The sequence below is a fragment of the Dreissena polymorpha genome, chromosome 16 (assembly GCF_020536995.1).
Source record: "Dreissena polymorpha isolate Duluth1 chromosome 16, UMN_Dpol_1.0, whole genome shotgun sequence".
NCBI lineage: Eukaryota > Metazoa > Mollusca > Bivalvia > Myida > Dreissenidae > Dreissena > Dreissena polymorpha.
In genome coordinates, this window is record NC_068370.1 from 52,247 (window position 1) to 65,554 (window position 13,308).

At 33.2% G+C, this 13,308-nt stretch overlaps 1 long non-coding RNA gene across 3 annotated transcripts in view; it reads right to left on the reverse strand.

The window, feature by feature from the left end:
• Positions 1 to 329: 329 nt before the first annotated feature.
• LOC127862375 (uncharacterized) overlaps positions 330 to 13,308 on the reverse strand; it is a 30,815-nt gene continuing 17,836 nt past the window's right edge. Inside the window, exons 10-18 of one of the 3 annotated variants that reach the window (XR_008040576.1) lie at positions 13,089 to 13,142; positions 12,660 to 12,792; positions 11,943 to 12,036; positions 8,845 to 8,966; positions 4,759 to 4,964; positions 4,232 to 4,275; positions 4,012 to 4,143; positions 3,572 to 3,879; positions 330 to 3,527 (exon numbers count right to left, since the gene is read on the reverse strand). This is a non-coding gene — a long non-coding RNA (uncharacterized LOC127862375). The other 2 variants (XR_008040577.1, XR_008040578.1) reach the window with 2 other exon arrangements.

The window sequence follows — 13,308 nt, forward strand, 5'->3', positions numbered from 1 at the left end:
CCTTAAAGCGATTTCCTTAACGTTACGTCAAGTATATACTGAATGCAAAGATGATGGTGTGCTCAAGTCTTAATCTGGTCATTGTTACCATTTTCACATTAGAGACCCATGTGACATTGACACTTTACCGGAGAAATCCAAAATCAAACGATATTAAATCTCCGCGAATGCCAATTACAATGTGAAAGCTCTTAATGGAATATTTCATAAGATATTGACTGTAAACCAATGTCAACCAAAGTATGACGGCGAACTAATGGACGGATAGGCCAAAATCAATATGTGTCCCCTAGTTTGAATAGGGGAGCAAATATAGTACTAATACAACAGTTCATAGTATTTTTATTTGAATTCACAACACTTTTTCACAGTACAATACTTTTCCCATTTAAATGAGATAACTTGTAGTTATCTACTTTAAATAGTGTGCAGGAACAGACTTGGATCAGCAAAAACACATCACTAACATAAACATGTAAATCTCTTTAAGTCACATAAACTATATTATTTCCATAACAAATTCAATGTTTAAGCAATAACTTGTACGCTAAATAAATGCAACATTTTGCACATAGAGACCCTCATAACCATACTATTTCTTAAAGATAATTCAGATTCAAATTATTTTAAAAAGATAGTTCATGCATATCGCATGCATGACATATCTTGCGTGGAGTTCTGTCTTACATTGTTTAACAGCAATCTTTTCCCCAGCTACTCTGCAGTTAAATGTTTACTGCCATCTTTCAAGATGTCAACCTTAAGTTTCTAACATTCAAGCAAACAATGTTTTCCCTACCGCACATTCAAATAAATATTCACAAATAAAGTCATAGGAATTTAGGTGCCCACATAGAAAATCAATAAATGGTGTTGATTTATTTAGAGAGCATAGCATTGCACAACCGAAATATTTAGTATACTTTAACCTCTACGGACTTAACACTGGTTAGTAATGATGGATAAAACAACATGAGTTGTGTAATGTGCTTTGTCTAAACCATACACTGCATGTAGGCAAGAATATAAACACTCCAATTTAATTAGCTAGACAATGCAAATGTATGAAACTTAATTAAACAGATAACCTGTATATAGTTTAGATAAATATTTTAACATTATTATAAAATACTATTTACAGTAATTTAACTTTAAGGACTATGAAGACATAAGTCAGACATATGCACACACAACTGTGCAATAAATAAGAGAGTTTTTAATCAATATGAGGTACACAATCAATTTATATAAAGCATTTAATAAGTTTCTATAAAGTTTATATAAACCCTATATTTACAAATGCAAAATGTTCATTTGGAAAAGATGAAAATATTTACACATTAATGTAAAAATTGCATCTCAAAGTATCAATTAAGTTCAATGCAAATATGCTTGTATGGTAACAATTGTTTGATATGCATTTAAATTAACGCAAAATGTAATTTTATTTTCTATGTATCAATATGATTAATTTGAAACATTTCACACAATTAACAAACATCAAGCTATTTTCAGCTGTTAAGCAACAGAACCACAATGTTTCATGCATTCAATTACAGTTCATTATAAACAATCACATGTTTAAGGAAATATGGTCAAACTGTTACACAAATAGTAAACTGCCGCTATCATCAGCCATAAGTCAATTATTATCATGTATAATATAAATACAAGTACAATATAATTGCTACAATATACACATGTCTTTAACAGACATTTTTTTTAGCAGAAAATTTCCTTTATCGTCGCAATTGCAAAACTGTAAGCATTGTATGGAAAACTAAATTTTATGATTTCAAATAAATGCCATTATAATTTTATTACACATGTTTTTTAACACTGAGTATCATATTGTACCATAGCTATTAATTCATTAAACAGACGTATATTAGTTTAGTAAGTATTCCACAAAATCCCAATACAAACTGATGGCTGAGAATAAAGAGTGTCATATTTTTAATAACTGTATGAATGTACTTGTTATGTTGAGAGATGAACAAAAGCATTATCTAACAACGGATACAACTTTGTTTTTCAAGCAACAACATCCCTATATCTTACGTACAAAGAGAGACAATTCAATTATTGACAAGTGTTAGCATGTTAAATCACTCTCGCTTGATTTGCAATTGACTGATTTCCAAGTAGTATATATAAATTTTTCTTAAGATAATGCAAAACAAAGTTAAACCAATCTTTCAATAGTTGCTTGACTTTATTTAATGAAAAGCAGTACATATACTAGTAACAAGATGTTCCTTTTGCCTAAAGCAAAATTTATTAGCCTCTTCAGAATGTGTTGTTCTGTACCATTAAGAAAGTTTTAAATGAGCATCTCAACAAGCAATGTTTGCTTTTATTATCTGGCATCCAAAAGATGTACAGGATGAAAATTGTTTGTATAAATACATGTTAACAGCGAACATCAAAATGGCAACAATAAACGCATGATTTTCATTAACAATACGATCATTTCGCAATCGCTCTATATACAAATGACAAATGAAGTGACCGATATACACATTGATCAAGAATTCTTGGTCAGGTTAATCTGGTCATCTAAATGTCTATACACAAACATATAAAGCATAATTAACTTAACAAAAACAAAAAATAATTATCATAACTTTAGACATTATTCCCACATCATATATTTTTGTTTTTAAATGCTCAAAGCATTTTAAGCAACAAAAAAGTCATTCTTCAATCATGTTCAAGCAAATTAATAAATAACTGGAAGTAAATACAGAATAGACAATTTAAGGAAGATTAAATAATTTTGTCTAAAATTAATCAATATTGTCTTGAAATACTAAGATAATAAACAAGATGCTTGACAAAAACACCTGACACCAATGGGCACACTTAAGAGTATCAAAGCCTTAGCATTAAAATTATCAACCTGTCTAAACAATGTGTGTAACTACCACCTCTATATTACATGTTAAGCCAAAAAAAAAAACCTGAAGCATGTCTCATTACATGAAAAGAATACATTTTCTTTCAATTTTGTCAAAGTTACCAGCATCATTTAAACAGATTTGACAAATGTTAAAATCAATATTCATAGACATATATTAAGAAACATTATATTTTCCATAACATTTCCAAAATAAAATTTCATAATACAGACAATGTAATTTTGCTCTTAAAATTATATTGCTCATTATTGCTTTTATCAAGAAATCTTAATCTTATTATACTGAGTAAATATAGTTCATAAAAGCCTTTTACATAAAATGACTATCAGCATCATAGTTCCAATAAAACATGAACTATTGCTTTCTTTGAACACAACTTGGATGGCCACATAAAAACATGGCTGGCCACAAGACTGTCTGGATTTCCACTTTTTGTTGTGATATGTCATTATGCGACTTCTGTCTACATCAATTCATTAATTGTACATGTCCACACCAGACATGTGGTATGTAGAGACCTTGAATTGTACATGTTCACACCAGACATGAGGTATATAGAGACCTTGAATTGTACATGTTCACACCAGACATGTGGTATGTAGAGACCTTCAATTGTACATGTTCACACCTGACGTGGGGTATGTAGAGACCTTCAATTGTACATGTTCACACCAGACATGGAGTATGTAGAGACCTTCAATTGTACATGTTCACACCAGACATGGGGTATGTAGAGATCTTCAATTGTACATGTTCACACCAGACATGGGGTATGTAGAGACCTTCAATTGTACATGTTCACACCAGACATGGTGTATGTAGAGACCTTCAATTGTACATGTTCACACCAGACATGGGGTATGTAGAGACCTTCAATTGTACATGTTCACACCAGACATGGTGTATGTAGAGACCTTCAATTGTACATGTTCAAACCAGACATGGGGTATGTAGAGATCTTCAATTGTACATGTTCACACCAGACATTGGGTATGTAGAGACCTTCAATTGTACATGTTCACACCTGACATGGGGTATGTAGAGACCTTCAATTGTACATGTTCACACCAGACATGGGTTATGTAGAGACCTTCAATTGTACATGTTCTCACCAGACATGGGGTATGTAGAGACCTTCAATTGTACATGTTCACACCAGACATGGAGTATGTAGAGACCTTCAATTGTATATGTTCACACCCGACATGGGGTATGCAGAGACCTTCAATTGTACATGTTCACACCAGACATGGGGTATGTAGAGACATTCAATTGTATATGTTCACACAAGACATGAGGTATGTAGAGACCTTCAATTGTACATGTTCACACCAGACATGGGGTATGTAGAGACCTTCAATTGTACATGTTCACACCTGACATGGTGTATGTAGAGACCTTCAATTGTACATGTTCACACCTGACATGGAGTATGTAGAGACCTTCAATTGTACATGTTCACACCAGACATGTGGTATGTAGAGATCTTCAATTGTACATGTTCACACCAGACAAGGTGTATGTAGAGACCTTCAATTGTACATGTTCACACCAGACATGAGGTATGTAGAGACCTTCAATTGTACATGTTCACACCAGACATGAGGTATGTAGAGACCTTCAATTGTACATGTTCACACCAGACATGGGTATGTAGAGATCTTCAATTGTACATGTTCACACCAGACATGGGGTATGTAGAGATCTTCAATTGTACATGTTCACACCCGACATTGGGTATGTAGAGACCTTCAATTGTACATGTTCACACCAGACATGTGGTATGTAGAGACCTTCAACTGTACATGTTCACACCCGACATGGGGTATGAAGAGACCTTCAATTGTACATGTTCACACCAGACATGGGGTATGCAGAGACCTTCAATTGTACATGTTAACTCCAGACATGGGGTATGTAGAGACCAGTACATCTTAAACAGCATTTATATCTCTGAGCTTCTTCGGTATGTGGTTAATATGATAACAACGGTAGCAACAGGCTGTCCTTCTGATTTGCTGGTTTGATTTCGTCAAGGAACGTCTGAAAAAAGAAAGATTCATAACAGTTAATGTCAGTTGTTCATTGTATGTGTGTTACCAATGATAAACAAGAACAAGAATAGCACATTTATACATTGAGTTACATTAAAATTTAATCATAACCACTTTATTTCCAACTCACTATAAATCTCCCCATCAATCAGGATATATGGGTTGATATTTGAGAAACATACATTTCTTCCATTTGAAAAATATTACCTTATCATTTATAACAATAAGAAAGGGCCAACTAGCCAATAGCAAATAAAACGTGTTGGAGAAGAGTTTTACTGAGATGTATGTGTGAGGTAGGCAAAAGGCAACCGATGCAACCACATTGTACTTTTGACTGAAAACTTCACTTCTATGAAATAAATGAACCAATACCAGAACTTTGTCACGGACGTGACGAATACCCCCACATGCCGCATTGACAAAGGTTATTTTGCATGTTGTCTTCACAAAAAAAGCGCACACCATGCTTAATGTTTAAAACGCACTAAGTGACCCCGTGACCTAGTTTTTGACCCGGCAAGGCCCATGTTCGAACTTGAACTAAACATCATATAGCTACAACTTCTGAAAAAGTTTGGTGAAGCTCTGATGAAAACTACTTGAACAACTAAAAACTAATAATAATACCGTAATACAAGATCAAAACGAAATATTAAAACACTGCCAAATTTTATGAAAATCTTTATAAAAAAGACAACAATATAGATATAAACATCATGAACGTCTCTATACCAATATCTGCCATAAAATAAACCCAGAACAAACGCAAAATGAACAAAGATACCTATCAGAGTATGAATGCGCTAAAGCACTGCTAGACATGAAAAACAATAAAAGTCCAGGATCAGATGGCATATCTGCAGAATTTTACAAAATATTTTGGAATTATATTAAGCAATATGTTGTTAATTCTCTAAGCTATTTTTTAGACACCAATAATCTAACATAATTGCAAAAACAAAGCATAATTACTTTACTACCTAAGACCGGAAAGGACACCCTTTTGATCGATAACTGGAGGCCCATCTCGCTCCTTAACGTTGATTACAAAATAGCTACAAAATCCATTTCCAATCGTATAAAACCTCATTTAAATAATATAACCAGTGTAAATCAAACAGGATTTATCAAAGGAAGATATAATTGCGAAAACGTAAGACTTTTGCATGAAATTATTGAACTAATGGATGAAAGTAACGAAAACGGTCTCCTATTTTTTCCGATATAATGAAGCCTTCGACAGTATGGATCATGGATTTATGTTTAAATGCCTCGCCATTTCGGATTTAGTGAGCACACCTTACAGTGGGTAATGCTATTTATAAAGATGCAACATCACGCGTTACAAATAATGGTCATTTTTCAGATTTTTACGAAATACGAAAATTTACTTAAAAACAGAAAATACAAAAAGCTTGCAAAATGGCATATAAAGCACTTATACTAAAACAAAAACCAGAAGTATTCAAACAATTTGATAAATGGAAAGAAACTCTGAATAATCAAAACGTCAACCAAAGAACCATCTTCAACCAACCAATCAAATTAACTATTGACACCAAACTTAGAAACTTCCAATATAAATACCTCATGCACATCTTACAAAACAATTCTTTCCTCCATAAATGCAATCTCGTTCCATCAACATTATGTGATATTTATAATATGCACACAGAAACGAATTTTCACTTATTCTGGGATTGTCATCCTATTTAAAAAATTTGGATGGATATAAAATACTTTATTTACGACAAGTTAGAAAGGTTAGAAAACTTGGAGCTAAATTATGCAACTTAATCATTTTGTAATTTGACCCTAGCTGATGCAAACAATTCACATGTCATTAACTTCATAATATTGTTGGCTAAATATTTTATCTTTAAATGCAAACAGGAGTAAACAACACCACTTGTAGAAACTTTTATACTATTTTTTAATACTAGAATTTTACTCCAGGAATTAATCCCAACACAAAACAAACTACATATATTTAATACTCGCTGGGCTCTTGTTATGCCCAATTTATACACTGACCCTAAAAACATCTTTACACATACTCACTTACATAAGAACACCTACCTTAAAGCAACAAACACCCCTTTTTTTCTTTCTTTTTTGTATATTTGTATTATAACCTTTATTGACCTGTGTACACCATTTTTGCAAACTTTTAAATATTGTTTTTTATTATTTCACACATATTCATTTCACACAAACTAATGTCTTCACAGATGCTATGTATCACAAGTAATATAAAAAACTTTTTGAAACATTTTTCTAGTAATATGTAATAGGCAAAATACACATGCTTTATCTACACCAATCATAGTCTTCAAAAATGCTATGTACCATTATATAGTAATGCATTGTGAAACAAATATACTAATTGTTTGTATATTTGACATATTATGTATTATGTTATATGCTAGGTGTATTATGTTTACGAAGGAACTAAACAAGAGCTGTCAGAGAACAGCATGCTCAACTATTCGAGTGCTTGACAGTATAACATAAGCCATCTTGGGGAAATTGTTCATATTCAATAATTTATTAGACGATCTTTCAAAAATAAAAAAGGAAATTTTGTTTTTCTGGGGAGGTGGGGGGAAAGGGGGGTTGAGAGGGGGGGGGGGGTATACTGTGGGGTGGGGTCATTTATAAGACAATCTTTCAAAAAATAAAAAGGAAAAAAAAAATTGGGGGGGGGGGGTAGGGGGTGAGAGAGGGATATAATGTGGGGTGGGGTCATTTATAAGATGATCGTTCACAAGTTAAAAAATGAAAAAAAAAATGTGGGGGAGGTGGGGGGGGGGGGCAGGGATTTAGGGGGTGGGGGGGGCGTGGAGTTTTTTTGGGGTGGAATCCATTGTGGTATTCAGGTATGTGTTGTTTTGTCAAAGTATTAATAAAATCTGATCATAAATAGATTAGTTATGGCAATTTAAGCAAAATTTTTCAAATATCTAAGTATAAAAGGGGCCATAATTCTGTCAAAATGCTTAATACAGTTGTCTGCTCTTGTTAATAGGTTGGGGTCATGTTGGTAAACAAGTATGCAAAATATGAAAGCAATATGTCAAGGGACACAGGAAATAGTTGGGATAGTACGCAAACTTTAACGTAGATTTATCAATAAACTAAGTATATAAAGGGCCATAATTCTGTCAAAATCCTTGATACAGTTGTCTGCTCTTGTTTATAGGTTGGGTCATGTTGGTAAACAAGTATGCAAAATATGAAAGCAATATGTCAAAGGACAAAGAAAATAATTGGGGTAGTACGAAAACGTTAACATTTGCACGCCAACGGAAACGCCGACACTGGGTTGAGTAGGATAGCTCCACTATATATATTTCATATATAATAGTCGAGCTAAAAATGGAATAAAAAAAGAAAACTTCTTCAATAAGAGAGCGGACACCGTGCTCAATTTTTAAAACGTACTAGACACTATGCTCAATTTTCAAAACCCACTTAGTGACCCCGTGACCTAGTTTTGACCTGGCATGACCCATATTCAAACTAGACCTAGACATCATCTGACCAAGTTTGGTGAAGATCGCATGAAAACAACTTGAATTAGAAAGTGGACACTTAATACAGACCGACCGACAGACCGACCGACCGACAGACTAGCTCATCCTAAATACCCCCTAAACTTCGTTTGTGGGGATATAATAAACAAGAAGGCAAGTTCACATGATTGTTAATATGTCTGGTTTTGTCACATTAGGAGCAATACTATTTTAGATCACACACGACCAAAAAAACACACAGCTGGATTGAAAGATGTATTGACACACAAGGGTAAATCTACATGCACCCACCAATCTCTGAAAGTGAGGCCATGAAAAAGGAAAACTAACCCAAGGTTCGCTCTGCATGATGTTCATAGACTGAGGGTTGTGGAGCATGGGGATCTCATAATCTGGAGACGATGACTGCAAATGCTCCTGGGACATACTCATTGCTCTGCTACCCAGGTTTTCTGGAATAAAAGTAAATCATGCCTCAAACAAAACAAATTCAAGGCATTATTAGCGTTTTCAAGGACAAACCCAACTGATTTCAACCCGACAAAACGCTTGTCAGTGCCTCGACCTATCATATCAACAAGGTAATGTCAAAAGATTTAACTAAAGCGATGTTCTAGAGTTGTAAAGCATGTTGAAACTGTGAATGCATTCAATGCATTGAGGCTAAAATCAATAGAGAGAGAGAACATTAGTTCATTTTGGTTTATCACAAAACTTTATTTAAAGAATGTTTAAATAAAAACAAGAGCTCCGCGGTCTGAGACAGATGCCTCCTAAAACAGAGCCTTGACACCCATCACTCAATCCTTTGATGACATATCAAATTGATACCAATTTAACACTTAATGTCACAGTGACCTTGACCTTTGATCTAGTGCCCCAAATTTCAATAGACATCATCTACTGTCTAAGACTGATGTACATGTGAGGTCTCAAGTCAATTGGTAAATTTTTTATTCATTGGAAACGATTCTCACACTAATTGTGACAGTGACTTTGACCTTTAACCTGGTGACCCCAATTTCAATAGGGCACATCTACCGTCCATGGTCAGTGTACATGTGAAGTATCGAGCCAATAGGTCAATTTGTTGACGATTGATTGATCGGAAAAGAATTTTCTCATGTATTGTGACATTGATCTTTGACCTAGCGACCCCATTTTCGATAGGGGTCATCTACTGTCCAAGGCAAATGTATATGTGAAGTATCAAGCCTATTGGTCAATTTGCTGACGAGTTATTGATCAGATCATTTTCACAATTATTTTGGCAGTGACCTTGACCTTTGAACAAGTGACCCCAATTTCAATAGAGGTCATCTACTGTCCAAGACCAATTCACATGTGAAGTATGAAGCCAATATATCAATTCGTTGACGAGTTAGTTATAGGAAATCAACTGGTCTACCAACACACGAACGACAGACCGGCAAACATCCCGCAAAATAATATTCCCCCTCTTCTTTGAAGGGGCATAAAATACACGTGGCGGGTTAACAAGAAATGGTTTAAATATACTTGTTCTAGAAAAAGTGTTATACATTTATGAAGATTTACCAAATGCAACACTTTTTTATGTTTTAGTACAATAACAAAAACTAAAGTGAGAACAGTTAAAAAGTAATTTACTTGTGTTTTATTTTGAAATCACTTGAATTTACAGGGTATACATTTACGCACTGTTATTTTTTAAAGACAAAATTAACATTGAATACATTGACATAGTGACTCATCTGAAAATACGCCAAAGACAAGTGCAAGTATGACAGCTTGTTTATTGCAGTAGACATGTGCACAGGTCGGTACTGGATTAGTCTCTTTTTAGGCAGGACAGATGCAAAGTCGTATACACACTTTTTTTAATTGCATCCTTACAAACTGACAAAAAGTATGGTGGAAAAAACGTGTCAGAATAAGTGCACTGTTGTATATTAATTTAATATTTTAAATTGATTTACGACAAACACAATGTCCTATTGATATTCAACACACATTTGCATTTTTTAGAAAAACAAGAGCTTGTCACAATAGTGCCAAATCCCTGCCGAAATGTGTTTGCGTGTATGACAACATTTGTTTTAGAGAGTAGAAAAATATTTGTAAAACATGGCACCTGTGCCATCAATTTATATTTCAAGGATCAATTAGTTATATAGTGTTTGAGATATGCTGTAGAGAATAAAATAAAAGGAAATAAAAGAAAGTGAGGTAATTAAAGAAGAGGACTTTAAAAAGTTACTGTTCTTTGTCACTGTATTTTTCCTTAAACTCATCTATTTATTTTACAGTGAATTCTTCGTTGTTCAAATTAAAATATTATTGTAAATAAGATAAAGGGAGATATTAAAAATTGAAAAGCTAAAATATGTACTATAACATTTAATTAAATGTAATTAAATAATATAAATCAATAAAATATAATATATTTTTTTTTTTTTTTAAATAAATGAGATAATTAAAAAACTACGGCCAAAAGAGTTATGGTTCATGTTCACTGCACTTCTCCTCATTGACATCTGTTTATATTTCTAGTTTCAAGTAAATCCCTTCAGTAGATTTAGAGTTATGCTCCCCACAAAAATTTACTTTTAAATAAAATAAAGGGAGGTAATTCAAAAACTAAGGTAGATAAATTATGGTTCTTAGTAAGTGCACTTCTCCTACTTGCCATCTGTTTATTTTTTTAAAGTTTCAAGTTAATCCCTTCAGTAGATTTAGAGTTATGCTCCGGACAAAAAATTACTTTGAAATTAAATACAGGGGTATAATTCCAAAAAAAGTAGATAGAGTTATGGTTCTTAGTCACTGCACTTCTGCTTCTTGCCATCTGTTTATATTTCAAGTTTTACGTAAATCCCTTCAGGAAATTAAGAGTTATGCTCCGGACAAAAAATTACTTTAATATTAAATAAAGGAAGATAATTCAAAATCTTAGGTAGATATAGTTCTGGTTCTTAGTCACTGCACTTTCCCTTCTTGCCATCTGTTTATATTTCAAGTTTAAAGTAAATCCCTTCAGTAGATTTAGAGTTATGCTCCGGACAAAAATTTACTTTAAAATTATATAAAAGGGGAGATAATTAAAAAACCTAGGTAGACAAGAGTTATGGTTCTTGGTCACTGCAATTGTCCTAGTTGCCATCGGAGTTATGCTCTGGACAAAGTTTCGGACGGAAGGACGGATGCACAGACACACAGACGGACGGACAGACGAACGGATTCTAATACTATATCCCCTCCGAATTTTTTTTCAGCGGGGATAAAAAATAATTTACTGGCTGACTGATGTTGAACACAAATATTGTTATAATTGTTCTCATATTTTTACTTCAGTGAATAATATTAAATCTATATTTAAACAACATACATATATATTCTTACCTAACTAAATCATATAATAATTAGGTTTAAAATAAACCCATACATACCAGATAAGATAAGCCGCTGGAAACTCTCGTATTGTGTATTGGCCTCCACTGCTGAAGTGAGGACACTCATTTCGTCATTGCAGTCTCGGATGTCCTATTGTGAAGTCATCTTGTTTATTGAAAATGATATACACTATTTTAAGGGAAATGTTTAAAGATATAGTCCTGTCCTGTTTTTTTTCTTTCTGTAGAAATTCCGTGAGTGATTGAGCAATATTTAAATGAAAATGTTAATACAGGTAGATGGTTCTGTTGATGCCCTGTTGTTGATGTCATTTTGACAAATACAAACATGTAAAAAATACACATTTAAAGGTAAATGTTAATAAATTTACTTAGTGATGCCCTGTTCTGCAGTCATTTTGTTTACAAATACAGATGGAACAATATAAAATAGCTTGATCATCGAGTTTTCAATATCATTTTTCAAACATTATTAAAACCACATCAACACAGTTTATGGAATAACCTACAGTAATAAATATACAAAATAAAAAAAAGAAAATCATAAAAGCTGCCTTCTTTTAGGTTTTAAACTGAGATTATTAATATTATTATGTATCAAAAGAAGTAAAAGCAATTTACAATAACATACTGCAAAATATTGGTATACACTGTGTAGTTATATGTAGCCACTTTTAAATGTGCTTTAGTTATGTTATTCGGGTCAGTCAAAGTACTCATACAATCTGTGAACAAGTACCTTTAAAATCTTACATGTTCTTACTGCAGTGACTATCTAAGCCCAAGTGACCTTATACCTGACCATTAGGTGAGTACAAGGGCAAGGTCACAGTCCCGTTGGAGGTTTTCATCGCAAGGCACCGGGTGGTTTTGGGTGACCCTCAACCTGGTGAGTAAAAGAATGGCAGAGTGATTAAATCAAACAATAAATCAAAGCATAGTCAACATATTACTAGGCCGTACTCCTCCCATTGGCCATTCCGTATTACATGGTGTAAGGTAAACAAACACTCCTTATTAAATTAAAATGCTTATTATCTAAATAAATTTATATTCATAAACATCATATTTATTGATTTCCACTGATGTATATTGCTTAACTTACGTTTTTGTCATTGTATTTGTATAATATTATTGTTCATTGATTCTCATTTATTTAATAAATCCGCCATTTCACATTACGTTCATTGGTATATATTTTACTTTAACGGTCGTCACTTGTCAGTGACGTCATGCCTGAAAAAGTATAAATAGCGGATTCGAAAGTAAACAAGTTTCAGTTTGGAATACAGATTTAAACGAAAAACATCCGGTTAGATAGATTATTTACACAAGAAAAAGATTATGATACAGAATAAGATGCAGGTACGAATATTTTATTATTGATTGTATATGATATTTT